The sequence below is a fragment of the Kryptolebias marmoratus genome, linkage group LG4 (assembly GCF_001649575.2).
Source record: "Kryptolebias marmoratus isolate JLee-2015 linkage group LG4, ASM164957v2, whole genome shotgun sequence".
In the NCBI taxonomy this organism is placed as follows: Eukaryota; Metazoa; Chordata; class Actinopteri; order Cyprinodontiformes; family Rivulidae; genus Kryptolebias; species Kryptolebias marmoratus.
In genome coordinates, this window is record NC_051433.1 from 5926057 (window position 1) to 5945351 (window position 19295).

The 19295-nt window shown below is 38.1% G+C and overlaps 1 protein-coding gene across 1 annotated transcript in view; it reads left to right on the forward strand.

Annotated features, from left to right (window-relative positions):
- Positions 1 to 4380: 4380 nt before the first annotated feature.
- Positions 4381 to 19295, forward strand: part of LOC108231655 (metabotropic glutamate receptor 4) — a 173065-nt gene continuing 158150 nt past the window's right edge. The window contains exon 1 of the mRNA XM_037975497.1: positions 4381 to 4811. The gene's annotated coding sequence lies outside the window, so the exon portion shown is untranslated. The remainder of the gene's footprint in view (positions 4812 to 19295) is intronic.

Below are 19295 nucleotides of genomic sequence, written 5' to 3' on the forward strand. Positions count from 1 at the left end.
CTTCACACATAAAAGAAGTTACTGTGCTTGATTTTTTTTTTTTAAGTCTTTTTGTTTTCTATACACTTGGTCCTTTGCTGAAACATCAACAAGTTGACACCACTTGTTACTTTTTTAAACCAAATATTGCATAAAGTTAGCATATATTGAATCTAACTGAAAAACTGAATTGGTGTTAACCATGTGTTGGTATGTAAATAGATTTTCTTTGTGCAAATAGTTTTAAGTTTTCACTTTTTTTTTGTTCCCCTCTCTCTTAAAACCATCCTATGACCATTGTCTGAGCCATGTTTTATGTAATTCCTTTAGCACATTTAAAAACAACCATAGCTGACCAAAGTGATTTACAGGGCATCAGGTTGGTGACCCAACAATGAATTAAACTTCAATAAAACCTAAATAAATAAATATATCAGTTAACGTGTGCAATAAAAAAACAAGATGTCCAACTAGAACTGAAAACCAGTGGAAATAAATGGTTTTTTTTAGCTCAAATTAAAGAAAATTAACCATCTGAGCTCTAATTTTCAAATACAGGCTGTTCCAGAGGTTGGGGGTCACAACTGAAAAATCTCTGCCATCTCTGGTTTTTAACCCGGATATGAGAGTGTCCGAAAGCAACCTGTTTGTGGACCTGAAGAGCTCTGGTTGGAGTAAAGGTGTAAAGGTTCAGATCAGACGGTTCTAACAAGCCCGTTAGGATCCAGTTTGCAGTTAAACTTTAAAAGCTATTCGAGGAAGTTAAATGTCATAACCACCAGGGGCTGCTGTCATGCCAGTAACAAAAAGCTTTTATGTCCACTCTCTTTTAATATTTCAACATGATGTTTATCTGATAACCTGTGAAATGATCATATCTACAGTGAAACCACTGAAGTTTAAATTGGGTGAAAAATATATTTATTTCCAGCTGGAACTTTAATAAAAGAAGCAACTTTTAGGATTTTAAAAGTTGAAGATTTTTTTTCTCTTGTTATACAGAAACATTAATATCTTCAATATCTCTGATCTTAATGCTTTCTAACATTATCCTGATTTTTTTAATAAAGCCTCTCTTGGTTTTATGACAGCACATCATCATAGTGACATTTATTACACCTCATGAGAGGCATTTTCTAGTGCTCCCAGGGTAATATCCTGCGAGCATTTAGCTTACGCATCTGTGGGTGTTTTGAAGTGTTGTACAGATCAAATGTATTGTTTTTCATTTTCTGTATCTTACAAAAAAAAGTTATTGTAAGCTGTCAGGGATACAAAGGCTACACCTGTAACAGCTGCCAGCCAGCATCTCAACAAAATAAATCCCTCACACACAGATCGTACGGTCAGACTGTCTGACCCCGCTGCCTTGATCCATTGTTGTAACATATTGCTTCAAATAAGAGTGAAAATGTGACTCATTTCAGCGTCCTCCCACTTGTTGGTGAGACTGTGAGCGCCTCGATGTTATTAAATCCAATGTTTGCAATCTTTTTTATCTGCCGTATTAAATACCCCAGACACTGATGAAAAGATTTGACACAGACATCACATTTAGTTCCATTAGATGAATATTTATTGAACTAACTGAGAATTATCCACCTCTTGTTCACTCAGCTTTCTTTAATTGAAATCCTACCTCACCCATTTTAATTTTGCTTTATTTTAATGAGGCAAACAATTCTACATAGAGGTTCTTATATATCAAAAAGGGACTGTAGTAGAGGAAAATAAAGGGGGGAAAATGGAGTTCAGAAGCATAAAGTTACTCTGAATCAAATAAATCCTGCAGAAGTCTTGGTCGTTATTGTAAACCATGAATAAAATGAAATTCTTTTCACCTTAGAATTTACATTTGGATTTATTCCTCCTAATGTTTCCATGAAATGAGACGTCTGGGGGCAGGCGATTATGCCTGAGTGGCTGGTCTCTTTGACTTGGATTTTCACTAGTGACTGGAATTAACATGGCTTAAATTCTCCCCGCCCCGTAGCTAATTGAAACAAGTAATCTCCAGAGTTCGTCCTGCACCGAGGGATGGAGGGACTCAGCTGTACTGCATGTTATCCTCGGCGCAGACACGTTCAGCAAGGCCGTCTCCCAGTGCACTGCAGCAGAAAGCAAGGCGACAATGAGCCTCCTGGAAGAAATAACTTTTATATCCATTCTTCACAGCTGAATAATTCACTTGCGCTAACCATGGCAAATAGGAAAAAAAAGAATGTTTGAAGAGCTGGCAGATGGAGGGGATCTGATGTTTTGACAAGTCTAAAATGATGCAGAACACTCTGTTCAATAATGTACACAAGTTAGCTGTGATTCTTTTGCATGACTTTTATATACGGCACCATTACAGCCCACAAGACTGTCATTCAGTAACGTGTAGCTAGAATTTATCCAGCAGAGGTGTTGAAAGGGGCAGGATTAAGGAAGGTGTGGGGCCCTATCAACAAATTTATAGAGCACATGTTTACAATATTGAGCTTGTACACAATAATTTTAAGGGTTCACACAGGAAAGAGCCGCTCTTAATATCCCAAGTCTGAAGCACAGATAAACTAAAAATGTTTACTTTTTATATATTTAAATAATCTTTTTTCTTCATGCAGCAAATAATTTAAAAATGTCATGGCAATGAGAGCAAAAAGGTCAAAATACAGAATATCAGCGAGCCAAAAAACACCACAACAACCTTTTATATAGCAGAACAAACACTTTATCCTAATGTTTCGAGATTAAAAACTAAACCAAGTGAACTGCAATTATAGAGTTCTGGTTTTAAAAACAGCTATAATCTTCCTGTCTTTATTAAATATAACAAGGTTTCTGATAAAATCTACATCCATAAAACACTTCTGCAGGTGAAAACATGATAATAATAACATAAAACAACACTGTGTCAGACTTCTACAAAGGATTAGAAACATTTACAAACCTTTATGGCTCAGAATTACACTGATTATTTAGCAGTAGTGGCATATTTATTTTTTTTAAAAACTAAAAAATCTGAAGCAAATTAAACAGAAACCCACCAAAAAACATGAAGCAGTTGCTGTTTATTGATGTGTTCTTCAACATATTCAAATTCTTTCCAGTGATGTGGGCTTGCATTGGAAGTAAGTAATCCATTCATTCAAAAACAATGTTTTGGTCCCCTCCAAACTTCGGGGGCCCTAGCCTACTGCTCCTGGTAAACCCTTTAGAAAGTCCGGCCTTGGTGATGATGAATATTCAGAGGCTCAGCTGCCTGCAGGGTTCCTCAGAGACATGACACACACCCCTCAAAGGACCCCACCTCCCCGTTGAATGTATTCTCTCTCACACACACACACATAGACACACACTCCTCCACTTTGCCTTGATCTGGTGGAGTGGCTCCAAAACTCCACAGGTGTGAGCCACTCAGACCTGTGAAAGCCCCCATACACTGCTCAGTCCTGTGATCAGGAAAAAAAGAGAGCAGCTGCGCATATTCAGGAAGTAAAGGAAGAATGATCACCTCCTGATGGGCAACAAGATGAAACCACCGTTTAACTGAAAGACGAGGAAGTCTTTTGTCTCTTCCACAAAAACAATATTAGGCTAAATTTGTCACACCGCGGTGCAGGTCTCAACTAATAACAGCAATTTCGGTTAAATTACTTTTCAACCATGGCTGGTTAAAAAGTAATTTCTCGCATTTTCTTGCAGGATAATGTTGAATACGCAGAGGCATGCCCTTGGACATAATTTCATAAATGTGCTGCAGAGAGTGGCTGCAGCCAGTCAGGGCAACACACACACACACCCCACACACACTAACACAGCTGTCAGAAGCACACACCTACAAAACACAAACCTGGTGTCTAGATTGAGTTTTCGCACTTGGTGATTGGACTTGATACGTTTGTCATGGTTTACGCACAGCATCCCAAGCGCTTTGAGACTCAACATGCTGCACGAGCTGCAACAGCACCTGGAACGTGCGAGGCAAGACAGAAAACACGGACCAATTAATAACAACATGGGAGGAAAATCTGAATTCACGATCTCATGATGCAGATCAAACATGCATTCTCACTCCAGATGATCTGTCAGCTGTAATTCGCCATTAAAAAAAGCCAATATTTAGCTTCAAGTTTCTGTGGCAGATGGTATCCTTTTTCTGCTTGATTCACTTTAGAAACAGAAAATCTGACACTGAGGTCTGAGAGGCTTTAAAAGCGGCCAAATCAACGTTAAAATGTAAGAATTTGACGCAAACGCAGCGTATTTTACGCAAAGCTTGTGGTCTGTATTCATTTTGACCCATTCACTGCTGGCGCATTTCTTTTTCTCTCTCTTTAATAAAGACGCTGAGCTGCGATGCATTTAACATCAATCACATCCAGCGCACGGAGCGCGTGCAGCCTCCCGTCTCAGTTGGAGAGGAGGAGGAGGAGGAGGAGGGGGGGACTCTCGCCTCGGGTGTGGGATATGCGCGTTCTCCGCTCCGTTATCCCGTAAAAATCTGATCCTCGTGTCGCCGGGGCAGCGTCAGGCAGAGCGGTCGTTAATCCCCCCCGTCCGCGCGCAGCCTAAAGTTGTGGACTTGAGACTTTTCAGCACCACTTTTCCGTGGACAGCGCTCGCAATGATTCCGAGACATCGACGCGTCAGCCTCGAAATGCGTGAGGATTCCTGTTGGATACTATTAAGTAACAAGGTTTCAACGCATTTTCTCTGAAAGACAGCCATAATTGTTTTTACAGGAAACTCCCCCTTTTCATGTTATAAAACAAGAAGAAAAAAAAGAACGATTCTTCTTGGATATGGATCATTTTATGTAGATTCCTCGTGGGCAGGAGAGCGGGGTAAGTACTGCCACCCAAGCTGATAAAATGGATCATTTATTGCAATGTGATGTTTAAAAAAACGTCGTGACTTAAATTTTCCTAAAGCAGAACATTCATAGGATGGACTGATAATTGGCTTCCTTACGACTCTAAACATTTTATTTTTTTGCATGTTTAAGTGATGTTTATTACTTAAATATGTATAATGATAAAAAGTTGTACAGTTTTCACATGGTAAATGCTCATACTGTGGTTGAAGAGAGTGCAACGCCCTGAACTGTAAGTGTATCGATTGTTTTTTTTTTTCTTTACGTGTTAAGGCGCAGCGTTATGTGTGGAGCTCTGCGCTGCAGAGGCGCCTGAAGTCTCCACAAAATATGAGAAAAAGAATGACTCAACATCAAGAACCTGCTGCAGCCGCAAGGGTTTTAATATAATTAGAGTTACGGCTCTGAATGGAGAGATTAACCAAACCATGGACGAATCTTTTTTTTTTCTTCCTGTCTTTAAAAAGCCAATCCAGTTGAAAAGCAACAACAGGATGCAAACAACTGCCTCGTGATTCGCAGCTCAACCCTTTATTTATCACCCCCCCCCCCCCNCATCTCTCCCGGTGTCTCCCTCTCAGCACAAGAACAAGTTGATTCATGGAGGGGGAGCACCCTGGTGTTTGGGTGGTGTTCTGTAGAAGTGTGTTGGGGGCTGAGAAAACCAACCATTGTCAGTGCAGTCAGATGTGCAGCCTCCTGGTGGAGACAGCAGTGGAAGAGCTGATGCGAAACTTTAAAGATACTCACTGCAAAGTATGAAATCAAACATATAAAAAGGTTACCCTGAACTGCACCAAATGGTGCAGTTTTAAAGAGTTTACTTCAGGAGCTTTCCAGATATGCTGTTATGCATTTCTGAAATGCAGGTATGCACTCAATGTAAACAAAGCACTGCATACTCCATTCAAAAAAATCTGAGAATAAATAAAAATAAAAACTGTTGGACTTTTTAATCCCAAACAGTCCTTTCATGGATGCAGACTCTTGAGTGATTTTCACTCACTTCAACTGTTTTCGAACGCACAAAGTAGCATCCAGTCACAAATTTTGCTTACAAATGTTTAATTTAAGGACACATTCATTAATCATTGATATGACCGACAAAATTGTGCAGGTACTCATTGCAAAGTGTGAACTAAAGATTATCCTGAACTATAATAAACGGTGCAGTTTGAAAACGTTTAGTCCAGTAATTTTCCAGATATACTGATATGCAGTTATGAAATGCAGGTCCACACTCAGTGTAAACAAAGGGCTCGGCTGAAAATCATGTTGATACTTGAGTGATTGACCTACATTAAGCTGTCCATACTCTGTATATGTAAACAGAATCAGACAAGCGTCAAGCCGAGGAGAAGATGTTTAGGTGGCAAATGTGGGAAAAAAGAGAGGAAAGATTGAGTAAGACAACTTTCGAGAATAAATATCAGGGATCACAGAGGGTGATGGAATAAAGACAGAACTCGGCATTCATAAACACGTAGCTTTCACAAAAAAAAATTCAGACTGGTAAGTTGAATTTTTACTCTATTTTCAGTCACTTTGGCTCTTTCCTTGGGTAAACAAACACAGGTAGTAGTATTTGGCATCTGTTCACAAATTTTGCTTACAGACTTTTCATTTAAGAATGCATTACCCATCAATTTGAGAGAAATATTGTGCAGATTGAATTTATTACTTTATTAATTTTTTTGTCCAGTCTTCATGACTTTGCAGTAAGTACTTTTATTAGGTTACATAGACATCTATGGCTGTTGCTCCGAGGCCATTCTTCTGTTGTCAGGGATGTATATTATGCCTAATTTGTTGCACTGTGTTTGTCCGTAGGCATATAACACAAGACCAGAGTTAATGGTCAAGGCTCATAAGGTGTACTGTATACTGGATACACAAAGAAACCTTGAATTTATACTGTTTCCATTTTGAGCTTCTCCCTGGGGCCTTTTTGCGGCGCCACAGATTAGCTTGGTGCTCTTGTATTCTCATAGGTTCAGTTCATGATGCGGGGCTGCTATGATTACAGCCAAATATGCCATTGTATGCATTCCCCCTGAACTTCCAGGCAGGAGGGGAAATGTTTTTCATATCAGCGGGTAATTATCTCAAAAGTGAGACTCAGCAAAAGAGAGCTTTTAATTCGGTCTTGTCCAGCCCCCTGAGCTCCCGTGAGGCAGATTTGATGTCTTATGCTGGGTTTTTCTTTGTCGGTGTGTTGTTGAGTGACTGATAGCCATACCTGGCTCCTGCAACAAAGCATGCTTAAGAAATCTCCCCTAGAGAAAGATTGGAAGGAATACTCTGTGTGCAGATTGCTGGCAGGGAGGTGCAGGGCTTTTTCAAACAGCTTTAGATTTACTTTTCTAAGCTTTGCTTTGCTTATCTTGTCTTCTGAGTTAGTTTAGCAAGTGCAAACTCAGCATATAAAGCCGCTGGTTTGCCTGGTGCTAAGTTCTCTTTAATATGTCATGGACTAGAGAGCAAGCAGCAATGAAGAGATACTGTAGCTGGGCCTCATTCTCTGCTAAATAATACATGAGGACTCAGCAGCATACTGTAGATTATTAGCTCGTCCACAGAATACATGCTTCCTTTCATTTCATTTTGTTCGCAAAGGGGTCAACTAATGAACATGCTGCATTTACTTGATGGAGACCATGATGATCAAAGTGACTGAAATCTTTCTAGGAGAAAGGCGGGTGTTTGATTTTGTTCTTCAGACTGCAGAGAGACTCCCCAGTCGCCACAGCTTTTACTGTAGCTGCTGCATAGATCCAAGAGCAGGACTGAAATAAACAAACGTGTGCGCTGTTTCCCAAAACAGACCAGTGTGGTTAAATTCCCTGTGGACCCGAGTTACAAAAGCTTGTGGTGAAAATGGGGAAAACGTGTGTGCAGACCACAGAGCCCAGGTTCCAGCTTCATTCTCCTCCCGGCAGACGCCATCTGCTCGCAGGGGGAGGTTTTCCAAACAATTCATAGTAAAGACATGCGACGTGAGAAACATGGCTGATGCTCAGTTTTTCTCTGTGGATAAAATAATAACAGGTAGCTTAAACTGAAGGAAACAAAAGAAGCAATTAAAAATCCAGCATTCCTTGACAGAATGCATATCACCCGCTGCCTTTCATGTCAGAGTTTTAAACTAAGATCATCTTTTGATGAGAAATGATGGCGTTAAAGACATTTTGGTCAAACCTTGAAAATAAATGTGATATTTTGTGTAATCTGTCGCTTGCAGTATGTGTTGTGAATGACTCTCAGCTACTGCTGCACTGAATTTTAGCTCAATTTTTGTAAAAAAAAAATGCTGAGTTACAGTAATTTTTGCTTAAGCTATGCCATTTCTGTGCACTATCTTGAGATCGTTCAACTCCAAAAGTTAATCAGTTGTAGATCTACAGGCTGTAATTACTTTCTGAAAATTTAATTGAAATCCACCCAGTGTTTTATGATATTTTGCTAACAGACAAGGCTGACTTCATCCTTTAATACCCAAGATGCCACACAATGTGTGGTGCTGAATGTATGTGTTAGGGAAGATGCTCAGCTACTACCATGTCAAATTTTAACTCAATATCTGTAAAATTGACTGAGTTATATACATTTTCATGTTTCCTAAGTTTGATTAGTCGTGGGCGGCCATCTTGAATTGAAAACACCTGTAGCGTGGCTTTTTGTATTGGCAGTAATTTAAACAATTCTTGCAAAATAGAATAGCTTTCTATTGTTTGTGATGTAGGTTATGAGAACAGTTTTTTCTGTATAATGATCTGGTTATTGAATAAAAACTCAATGTTTATTGTATATTATCACACATAAACAGACTATTTTCTCTTGTGGTTCAGTGCATCCATCCATTATCTGCCGCTTGTTCCAGAGTCGGGTCACGGTTCTCTTCTTGTTGTTCTGTTTTATTTGTTTGTGTATTAATGTGAATGTAAAAAGCAACAGGTCGCATTAGACTTTCAAACTGCAATTTAATGTTTGAAATATATCTATATATTTTTTACAACCAAACACTGACTTCAACTAAGGGGTGTCATTCTCCTGCGTTACACGGATTCATTTCTCATTATATTTCTGGTATATTATTAGCTCTAAAATGGCATGGAAAAAAAATAATTGGAAATTAATAACAAAGGAGGAAAGCATCAACAGAAAGCTGCCGAAGAGTGATGTTGTGTGCTTCCTGAGTCATCACACACACAGATTTTTCTAGGGGCGGCATTGTGTGAAATGGAGTGTGAAATGAGTGCACTTAACATCTTTGCAGTGGATTATGTACATTATCTTACACGGGGGTTTGAAACCATCCTGGGTCCTGCCTGTGAATCTGCCATCTAGTTTCATTCACCTTTTTCTCACTTCTTTCATTGTTCCCCATTTATTCAGTCACTTCATGCACAGACCTCCAGACCAGAGTGAAGTAATGCCTTCAAATAAATCCTACAGTTTACCTCAGTTAGGGCATCCGCGTCAACAGGGTATTATATACTGCCTAAAGTACCGAGACTTATTTTAACACCCTTTCTTAGACTTTTTTCTTGTTCCTAACAGAAACTCAGAGGAGGCGTTCTAAAAAAAGAGACGCGTATGCAGCTCTTTATGTAAACCTTAACATATCTGCTATTACAGATTTAAAGTAAAAAAACAAAAAACATGCTTTTATAACCATTTTGTTTTCCCTTTTCTTACTTATCGCACTTCTCAACCACGGTAGAAAAACTGTCCATTTGTGAGATCTCAAAAATGTTTCACTACAAGTAAAAATTAAACTACTGAACTAAAAGTACACAAGTACTATTAGCAAAAATGGTAGCAATACAGAATACAGCCTGGTACTTGTGGGGATCCAGTCAGGACAACATAACTGGTAACATATATGGTATTTACAGGATAACATACTGGGTTCCTTAAAGGGTACTCACTTCTTTCATCTTTGTAACCATTTATTTTCTTATTAGATTGAGTAACTAATAAACTGTGGTTTAAAAAAAACTTTATTGCAATCTCAAAAATGCTTCACTACAAGTAAAAAAGTAAACAACTTAAATAAAAGTATTATCAGCAAATATTAAAATAAGTGAATAAAATAATTGTGATCATTTAGTTCTTTTACTGAATTTTTAATGTTGCTGAATCTGTTGGATGTAGTGAAAGATTAAATCATCGGTTTGAAGTACTTCTTCTCATCCAAACACAGTTTTACACACAGACACGTCTCTGTCTCATCCGTCTTTTGTTAACAGCTTCTTCAAAAACTCAGTAATCATCTCACAATCAGGGATGTAAGAATAACAAAGCTAGTATGCCCAAATATGATTTTTCCTAGAATTCTTCAGTTTCTGAGCATTTCCATTGAAAATTTTGGTTTTACATGAGGATTGAAAGTATTCTGACTCCTGCCTGTGATTCACCTTTTTTCAGATTCCTCTATTGTTCCCATCATGAACCCATTTATTTAGTAATTTTATGCATCGACCTACAGACCAGAGTGCTGTAATTCCTTCAAATGAATCTCAGTTTATCTCTGTAAAGGGATCCACATTAATAATTATTATGTACAGTTTACTTAAATAATAAGGTTAATTTTAACATACTTTCCTCAGAGGAAACATGTTTTAAAAAAGTGATGAATGTGTACTTTTTGTTATGCAGAATTTCAAAGGATCAGCTATTTCAGATTTACAGTAAAAACAGTTTTATATAAAAAAAATCATTTAATTTTTATTTCTCTTACTAATCTAAGTAATCAGCCATGGCAGAAAAAGTGTCCATTTGTTTCAAACTCAAAAATACTTTACTGCAAGTGAAAGATTCAACTACTGAAGTAAAAGTAAACAAGCAAATATCAGCAAATATTAAATTTAGATCATAAAGTAATTGAGATGATTTGGTTCTTATAATATTGCTGAACCAGCTGGAAGAAGTGATAAATCAAATCATTAGTTTGAACTTCACAGTTTTACATACAGGTACATCTCTGTCTTTCATTTCTTTTCCTTTTACTAACTCCTTCAGTAACTCAATAATCATTTCACAGCCAGGAGTGAAAGAATTACAAAGCTATGATGCTCACATGTGATTTCATTTTTTTTTCTTTTCTATTCACCTTTTCTTCAAATCCTTCAACTTTAGAGAGTTACTATTTATATTTTTATTAAAACAATCAAAATATGATCCAGTTTTGATTTCAGGAAAAAGAAAGCACAATCACTATAATAACTTCATCTAAGAAATCTTTATTTTGAATTTATTATAGTGTGATGAATCCCGCCTTAAGCAGGAACTGTGGAGTAATAATTGATGCTCTTTGCACTCAGGACTAATGTTGCTTTTATAAATTATGAGTGTAATTATGCTGCAGCTTCAAAGTTCTTATCCTATTTATCTGACTTTTACTTGCAGGTTGCTTAGTTGGTAAATGCTAAATATTTAAAATCATATTTTTATGAACTTAAAATGTCACCTATTTGCACCTATAGTGAACATATTAGCACACCGTCATAACTTTACATGAATTATAACTAAATGTATTGGAAAAATGTCTGAAATACAAGATACTAATTGCATCTAAAACAAGATTTAATGATTTTATAAGTTTGTCAGCTGTGGTTTGAATAACTCAGTGATTTCATGTAGCTTCTTTGTGCCTTTGTCAGACAAAATACAGACGACGGCATCAAATCATCACTGAAACAAATGAGTAAATAAATATGTCAAAATGGTGCATATCATTAAACAAAAGTAGATTTATCATCACCCACTGGAGGCGAAGGCAGAGCAATAATGTTTTTGCCCATGTTTGTGTGTGTGTGTCTGCATGTTTAAGTGTTTGTTCGTCTTTACCTTTAGCAAAATATTTTCTGAACCAGTAAACAGATCTAAAACAACAACCCTCAGTCATCATCTCAAAACCAGGGATGTAAGAATAACAGCTATTATGGTTTCACTTTTTTTCTTTTGACTTTTCCTCAAATTCTTTAATTTGGGAGAGTTTCGAAACTGATAGTCAACAGGAGTCAATCCCAGCCAAGATACATTCAGCAGAAACATCTCATGAACCACTGGCCCATTTTCACGTCAAGATGGCTGCCACAGCTAAGCAACATTAGCAAATACAAAAACGGCTATAACTCAGATAGAGTTAATGAGATAAAGTGTGGTATCGTAGTAGCTGAGAATGATTGGACAGATTTATTAAAACCTTCAGAAAATAATCATTGGATGCACATCTACAACTGACTGACATTTTGAGACAAAAATGTCTATAGCCCACTGAAAATTACATATAATGAGGTAAAGCTTATCTGGTAGTAGCTGAGAGTCAATTTCATCACATACTCTGAGCATTAACACATCTCACAAAATGTGGTTATGGTGGCCATGTTGAATCAAAACTCTATAACAAAAGGTGGCGGGCGATCTGCATTTCTTAAAGGAATGCTAGGGCTTTAACTGTTAAGGATTGCTATTTAACCACATCCTATCAGTAGCCCTCATCATCATCGCTTTATTCCAGCCTCCAGGTTTTCTCACCATTCCCACCTTTTAAATGAACAATCCTCGTTGACATATACCTACGGACACCTCCTGCGCAAAACACTGTATATTAATGAGCAGCACATGAATGCAGCCTTTTCTTGACATGGAATTATGGCTGCAACAAAAAGAGAGCTGCAGACTTTTGTGTTGAGCCCATTTCAGCCCTCCTCCTCCTCCTTCTCCTCCTCTTCCTCCACCGAAAGAATGACAGCTACAATGATGCCAAAGATGAGAGGCTTGGCTGAGAATGAGAGCTGTGTCAGTGCTGATATTACCCGTTGCTGTTGCCTCCTATTTTCCCCAACCATCACCTGTAATTTCTTTTCCTGCATGGTCGTGTAATGTTTTTGCTGATTTCAGTGCTTCTCCAGTAATGCATCTGCATAATGAAATAACAGAAAAAGAAGCTGCTGCCACAAACAAGTTGTCCAAAACCTGTGTATATAAGAAGAAACACAGATAGATAGATAGATAGATAGATAGATAGATAGATAGATAGATAGATAGATAGATAGATAGATAGATAGATAGATAGATAGATAGATAGATAGATAGATAGATAGATAGATTTCCCTTAAAATCTCTCCTCAGAAAATTGTCTTTTAAAATAGTAAAGTGTATTTTACCCTATTTTTAAAAACCATAATTTATTTCTTATATTGTGTTTTTTTAACAAGCTTTTTCTCCTATTTGTGCTATCAGTAACTTACCAGCAGGCAGAAAAAGTGAGAACAGACTATAATATTGTGTTAGTAGAAAGTCTCATGTGATATCACGAGATTTCACACTCAGAGTATTTGTTGTGAATGACTCTCAGCTACCACCACACCAAATTTTAGCTCAGTATTTGTAAAATTGACTGAAATTTTGCTTGTGTTTTGTTGGGTATTAATAATTAACTGTAGCAAGCATCTTGAATTCAGGTGACTCCAAAAGTCAATCAGCTGAAGATGTACATCTAATACATCTAATGCTTACTTTCTGAGAGTTCCATTAAAATCCATCCAGTGGTTCACGAGATATTTTGCTAACAGTTAATGCAAAAGTTTTAAGCAAAGTTTTTTCATAATGAGAAGTTCTTGGAGGATGTGTTGTGAATGATGCTCAGCTACAGACACATCAAAAATCTCAATATCTGTGAAACTGACTGAACTTTAGCCATCTTTATGCTTTCTAAAGTCAGTTAGCTGTGGTGGCCATCTTGAAATGTTATGGCTCAAAAAGTTATACCATTGCAGATGTACATCCTCTAAACATTTCCTGAAAGTTTACATAAAACCCTCCCAATGGTTCATGGGCTATTTTGCAAACAACAGACACAAGAACACACAGGCACACAAACAGTTAAAAACATTATCTCCCGCCTTTATCTTTCAGTGGCGGGTGAAACTGTAAATATTCTGCTGAAGTTATGTCGCTCCATAAATGTGACCTACTTTTTTTATCCCACTTTGAGGGCAGTGCACCAAGCTGAAGACAGTCCTCTAAAGGTCAGCATCTAACAAATTTGGTTTATTCACACATCTGCAGACAAAAACACATTAACCCTGGACTCAACTTTCACCTGGGAACAGTTGTGCTTCAGCCAGAACCTGACAAGCTGCCAGAAAGCAGCTGCACTGACATACTGTACTTACAAACAGGATGCATGGCTGAGCTCACCAACATTAGCTCATATGCTAATGGAATGAACTGGTTTATAAGCAAATTAGGAAGAAATGTTGCTGCTTAACTAGCATGAAATCAACTTATCTTATTTGATTAAAATTTTGGATAGTTTTAACAGCCATGTAATCATTTGGCATCAAGTCCTCCAACTCAAATGATGAAATACTGTAGATTATTTGTTATTTATAAGAATTCTCCACTTGGCTGGGTGGAGAATTCACCAGAAACAGAAACAAGCTGTATGTTGCAGCATTGCTTTAGTCTAATTTTGATCAGTTTTATGGTAACATTGTAGTTTTAGTAAAAAGTACCTATTGGGGATGACTCTCAGCTACTACTACCAAAACCCAAAACAAGGTTAAAAAACAAAAGCAACTGGGCTTCTATTCTGTAGTTGAAGACATTTTACTTCTCATCTGTGGAGCTTTTTGGAATTGATAAAGTTCCTCGAATGAGAAGCAGAATGCCTTCAACTACAGAATATAGGTCCAGTTGTTTTTGTTTTCTTTTAACCTTGTTTTTGGATTTACCATGTCCTGGATGACTGAGAATCTACACCAGCATATGAGCAATTCTAACTTTAGCTCAATATCTGATTTATAAGTGTTTATGTTTGCTAAGGTTGATTAGATGTGGTGACTCTCAGCCACCCGGTTGATTTCAAAGGTTAATCAGTTTTAGATGTACATCCAATGATTCTTTACTGAGAATTTCAATAAAATCCATCCAGGGATTCATCAGATATTTTGCTAACATTGAAAACTGTTGCTTCTGTTTGAGGACCAAAAATCAAGCATTGCAGTCCATGCTATGTGGGTGGAAGTATACAACTTACTGCTGGTATCAGTGATTGTTTAAGACACTTTTACCACATCCTTCATCTCTCTATGACAACTCCAAACAGCTCAGAGGAGTCAATAACTACAACAGAATATAGCTTTAAACATGATTCAAAGAAGCTTCAGATTCTTTTACTGGATGTAGTAAAAAACAAATTAAATAATCTAATGATCAGCTGTTATTAAACAATCTGAGTTGGTTCATATTTATCAAAACTGTCATGCAAGCTTAAATATAGGAATATAGGGGATCAATAAAATAAAGGAAATGTTTTCCAGCATCATCATTAAAACATCAGTTGAGAGGTTTTAAAAGAACATTGTTCATCTCTTCAGGAGACCATAAAGCTTGGCTTGCAAAAGCCTTTACAAGGGGTCATTAAGGCAACAGTGGCAACTCAAAGTGGCTCAGCAGTTGTAAAAAAAACATTTTTTTTCCTCTTTGTCTTTTAATTTGTCACCTGTTTTGCACCAGATCCTCATATTAGCAATTTTTGCAAATCTGTGTGGGGAAAAAAGTGATAAAATGCTGCTTTCGTCATATTTATTGCTGTCAGGAGTGCAGCTTTGTCCCCAAGGACTTCTGTTGAAAGCATTCAGTGAAAAGAGAGATGTCAGAGAGTTCATGTTGCAATAAAAAAATGTCATTATTTTTTCCCTTGTATAATAATAATAAAACATATACACTGTATCACTTCCCTGCTTAACTTAATGTTCATTCACTAACTTCTTGTTGGGTTGGTTTCAGATCAGGTGGCGAGTCTTTATAATTAAAATCTAGTATTTGTTGAAGAAATGCATATCATCTGCTGCCTTTCACACCAGAGTTTTAAACTAAGATCATCTAATAGATTTTTGGTCAAACCTTGAAATTACCATTGTGTGCAATCCCATGAAATATTGCAATATTTCATGTGATCTATTAGCCATTAGAATATATGCTGTGAATGACTACTACCACACCAAAATTGATCTCAACGTTTGTATGGTTCAAATAGGTATAACCATTTTTGTTTTGGCTAAGATTGATTAGCTGTGGTGACCATCTTGAATGGGGTTGATTCAAAAAGTGAATCAGTTTTCATTGTCAGTCAGTGATTACTTTTATTAAAATTCATCCAGTGTTTCAGGAGGTGTTTTGTTACCAATCAGACAGAGTTGCCTCCAATAGTTAATGGCAAAGTTCTATAAACAAATCTTGCTTGATCTGTTTGCTATTAGTGTTTGTATTTTGGATTTATCTCAGCTACTACTTCACCAAATTGGAGCTCCATGTCTGTAACATTTACTGAGTCATAGCCATTTTTGTGTTTGCTAAGGTTGCTGTGGCAGACGCCTTGAATTGGGTTGACTCCAAAAGTTAAACAGTCATACTTGTAAATGTTTATCCGATAAATACTTTTTGAAAAATGTATTTAAATGCGTCCACTGGTTTGTGACAAATGTGACTAAAAGTAAATAAAAAAAAAAACGAGCACAATCCCACCCCCCACACACAAACAGACACGTGCAGAAACATCAGTCCACCTTCGTCTTTAGCGGCGGGCGATAATAAGAAGTCCTCAGGTCTGATCGAAGCAGATGCAGGTTCTAGGCTGTTTTCCTGACTCCTGCTGTAGAAATCGAGATCTCTTCATTGGCGTCACTTATCAACACAGGTGTTGATAAAGAGACCACAATTATTGACATCAGCATCCACAGTCACACTCTGCCGACCTGTGGGGAAGGTGTTTGATTCAAAAAGAGGACTCTGCTCAGAAATAGCTTTCCGGGGTTGCTATGATGAGATTAGTGTGTTGCTGGTTTTGTAGAGCTGACAGCACGTGAAGGGAGCTCTATAAGGGCTATACACCTGATGTGGCCTAAAATTAGCATCTCCGGGCACCAAAGCGAGGGCTGAATTCTCTGATGGCCTGTGGTGATTCATTTAACTTTGCAATGGCTGATTAAACTGTCTCTGCCTTCCTTTTAACAGAGCATGACAGGATGACAGTTTGACATGTGAAACCTGTTTTATTTTGAATTTGCACGGCGACGTTTACAGCGATCGGTGGCACCTGTGTGTGAAAGTAGAACTCGTAATCACCGGTGCAGATGTGCGCGCAGGAACACAAAGGCGAACTGGCAGGATTCAATTTAGCTGATAATCTCGCTCAACTTCAACTCGTAAACTGCAATTTTGGTTTCCGATGGTGTCTGCAAATGTCATTTATGAATTCTTTACAGTTGATTTTCATTTTCAAGTCAGTAAAACTCAAAAATGGAAGACGAAATGAACAACAGAGAAATGAACAAAGAAACAAAGAAATGAAGAAGAGGGTTTTGGGTTATTTTGAATTCATTTTTCAACAGTAAATTAAAGGCCAAGCATTTCTTAAAGAAATGCACATCACCTGCTGCTTAGAATATATGGTAAGGATGACTCTCAGCTACCACCACATTATCTGTAAATTTAAATACGTTATAGTCATTTTTATGATGGCATCCCTCTTTTGCTGATTAGCTGTGGTGGCCATCTTGCATTGAGTTGACTCCAAATGTCAGTCAGCTATAGATGTTCACCCACTGATACCTTTCTGAAGGTTTTATTTAAATCCATCCAGTTGTTCATGTGATAGTCTGATTGTTCAGTCAGATAGTGTTGACAGTAACACTAAATGCCAAAGTTTTAAGCAAAAGGTGCTGCACATTGTGTGGAGCTCAGAGTAGGTGTTGAAAATGACAGTGTGCTACTACCACGCCAAATTTCAGGATCTGTGAAAGTGACTTAGTTAAAGCCATTTTTATCCTGGCTAATACTGATTAGCTGTGGACAAAATTGACTTCTGCAGTTAATACTTGGATTATGTGTTGGAATGACTCTTGGCTACCAACACACTAAACTTTAGCTCAATATCTGTAAAACTGGCCAAGGTACTGAGTTACCCGTTTTATTCCTCAACACGTGGATATCCTTAACAGGATATTTCTCCCAAAATAAAACGAAAACACTACATCTTTGACCAAGCACTGCTCTTGCAGAATACTGTATGATTTACAGTAAGTTCTGTGAATATCTATCTCAACCACATCCACCTACACGCTGCACGCAGAGCACAAAAGCATATGCAGATGCCACTGAGAGGCACACACACTCACTTTCACGCTGGCACTCGTAGAAAATGATACATGCTCATGCTGAAAAACAATCATTACAGCATGCTACACACTTGACATACTTCATGTGGCTGCAAACATGGAAACCATAAATGTATGCGCCACTAACAGGGATGGATGCATCTAGAGTGAGCCCATGGGCTGTAAGAGAGCTCTTTTGAGATCCCTCCAGTCCAACGTGGGTGTTTTTGTGTCTCCTGTGAGGGGTGCTCGTTGTTTTGCGGAGGCAGGTTCAGTTCTGAGATTAATGAAAAGCTCCATCTTAGTCATGAAAAGAGCATTTTCACAATCTATTTAGCATCATGCATACCAAAGGCTCACATTAGGCACTGTTGACTTATGCTCGCCTACAGCATTGTTTTCTGACGCATTCATCGCCTCTGCTGAGATCTTCTGTCGGTAAGCTGCCCCCCTCCAGATGCGCCCATTGAGATTTTTTTGTTTTTGTTTTTTCTGCATTTCTCATGTTCAGTGTCGGGAAAACTCATTCTTCACTGCAGAGATGAAATATGGCACACAACTGGAAGTCTGAGGGAGTGTTTGAACGAATGAGAGCTGTTTGGGACGTCTGTGTTCTTTTCGGCTAATGCCTTTTGGTTGATTGTCCACAGAAACAGAAGATTCACAAACACACAGCATGGTTTTGGCCAATTTAGCCAAACTCTTAAAGGTCAAACACAGAACTCTGTGAGCTTGCTGAGACTGGTACCATGTTGAAAGATTGTAATGGCGGATGTTTCTATCTCAGCGGGTAGACCAGCCCGGCAGAGATTAAAGTAGTGTAATAGGCTGCAGTGGAAAACTCAAAGAAGTGCATTCCAGGAGAGCTGGATGATATTTTAGCGGTTGCTTCTGGTGAATTATTTAGTGCAAATGGTTGTAATTACACAGTGATTACAGTAAGGGCGATTAGGTTGTGGTGTTTCTAGATCATTGCATGGATCACGGGATGATGTGATGAACTCAGAAACTGCTGCACAATTTAACTTCTCTCATTCCCCACCACCTCACCCCCCTGACCCTTGGCTGGAGCTCTGTCAGCAATTCCTTCCCCTGTGGATGGGCCGGCATCAGGCTGGTCATCTCTGGGCTTCTCTGGGCTTTTAGAAAGGTTGTTGAAGGTCCCTGTCAGGGTTGTGCATCTCTGGTCTGTGGCTGATAGATATCACGATATACTGCTAACGGTCTGTTTCATTAAAGATACATGGTCAGCAAAAACTGATACAAGTGATTCATTATGAGTT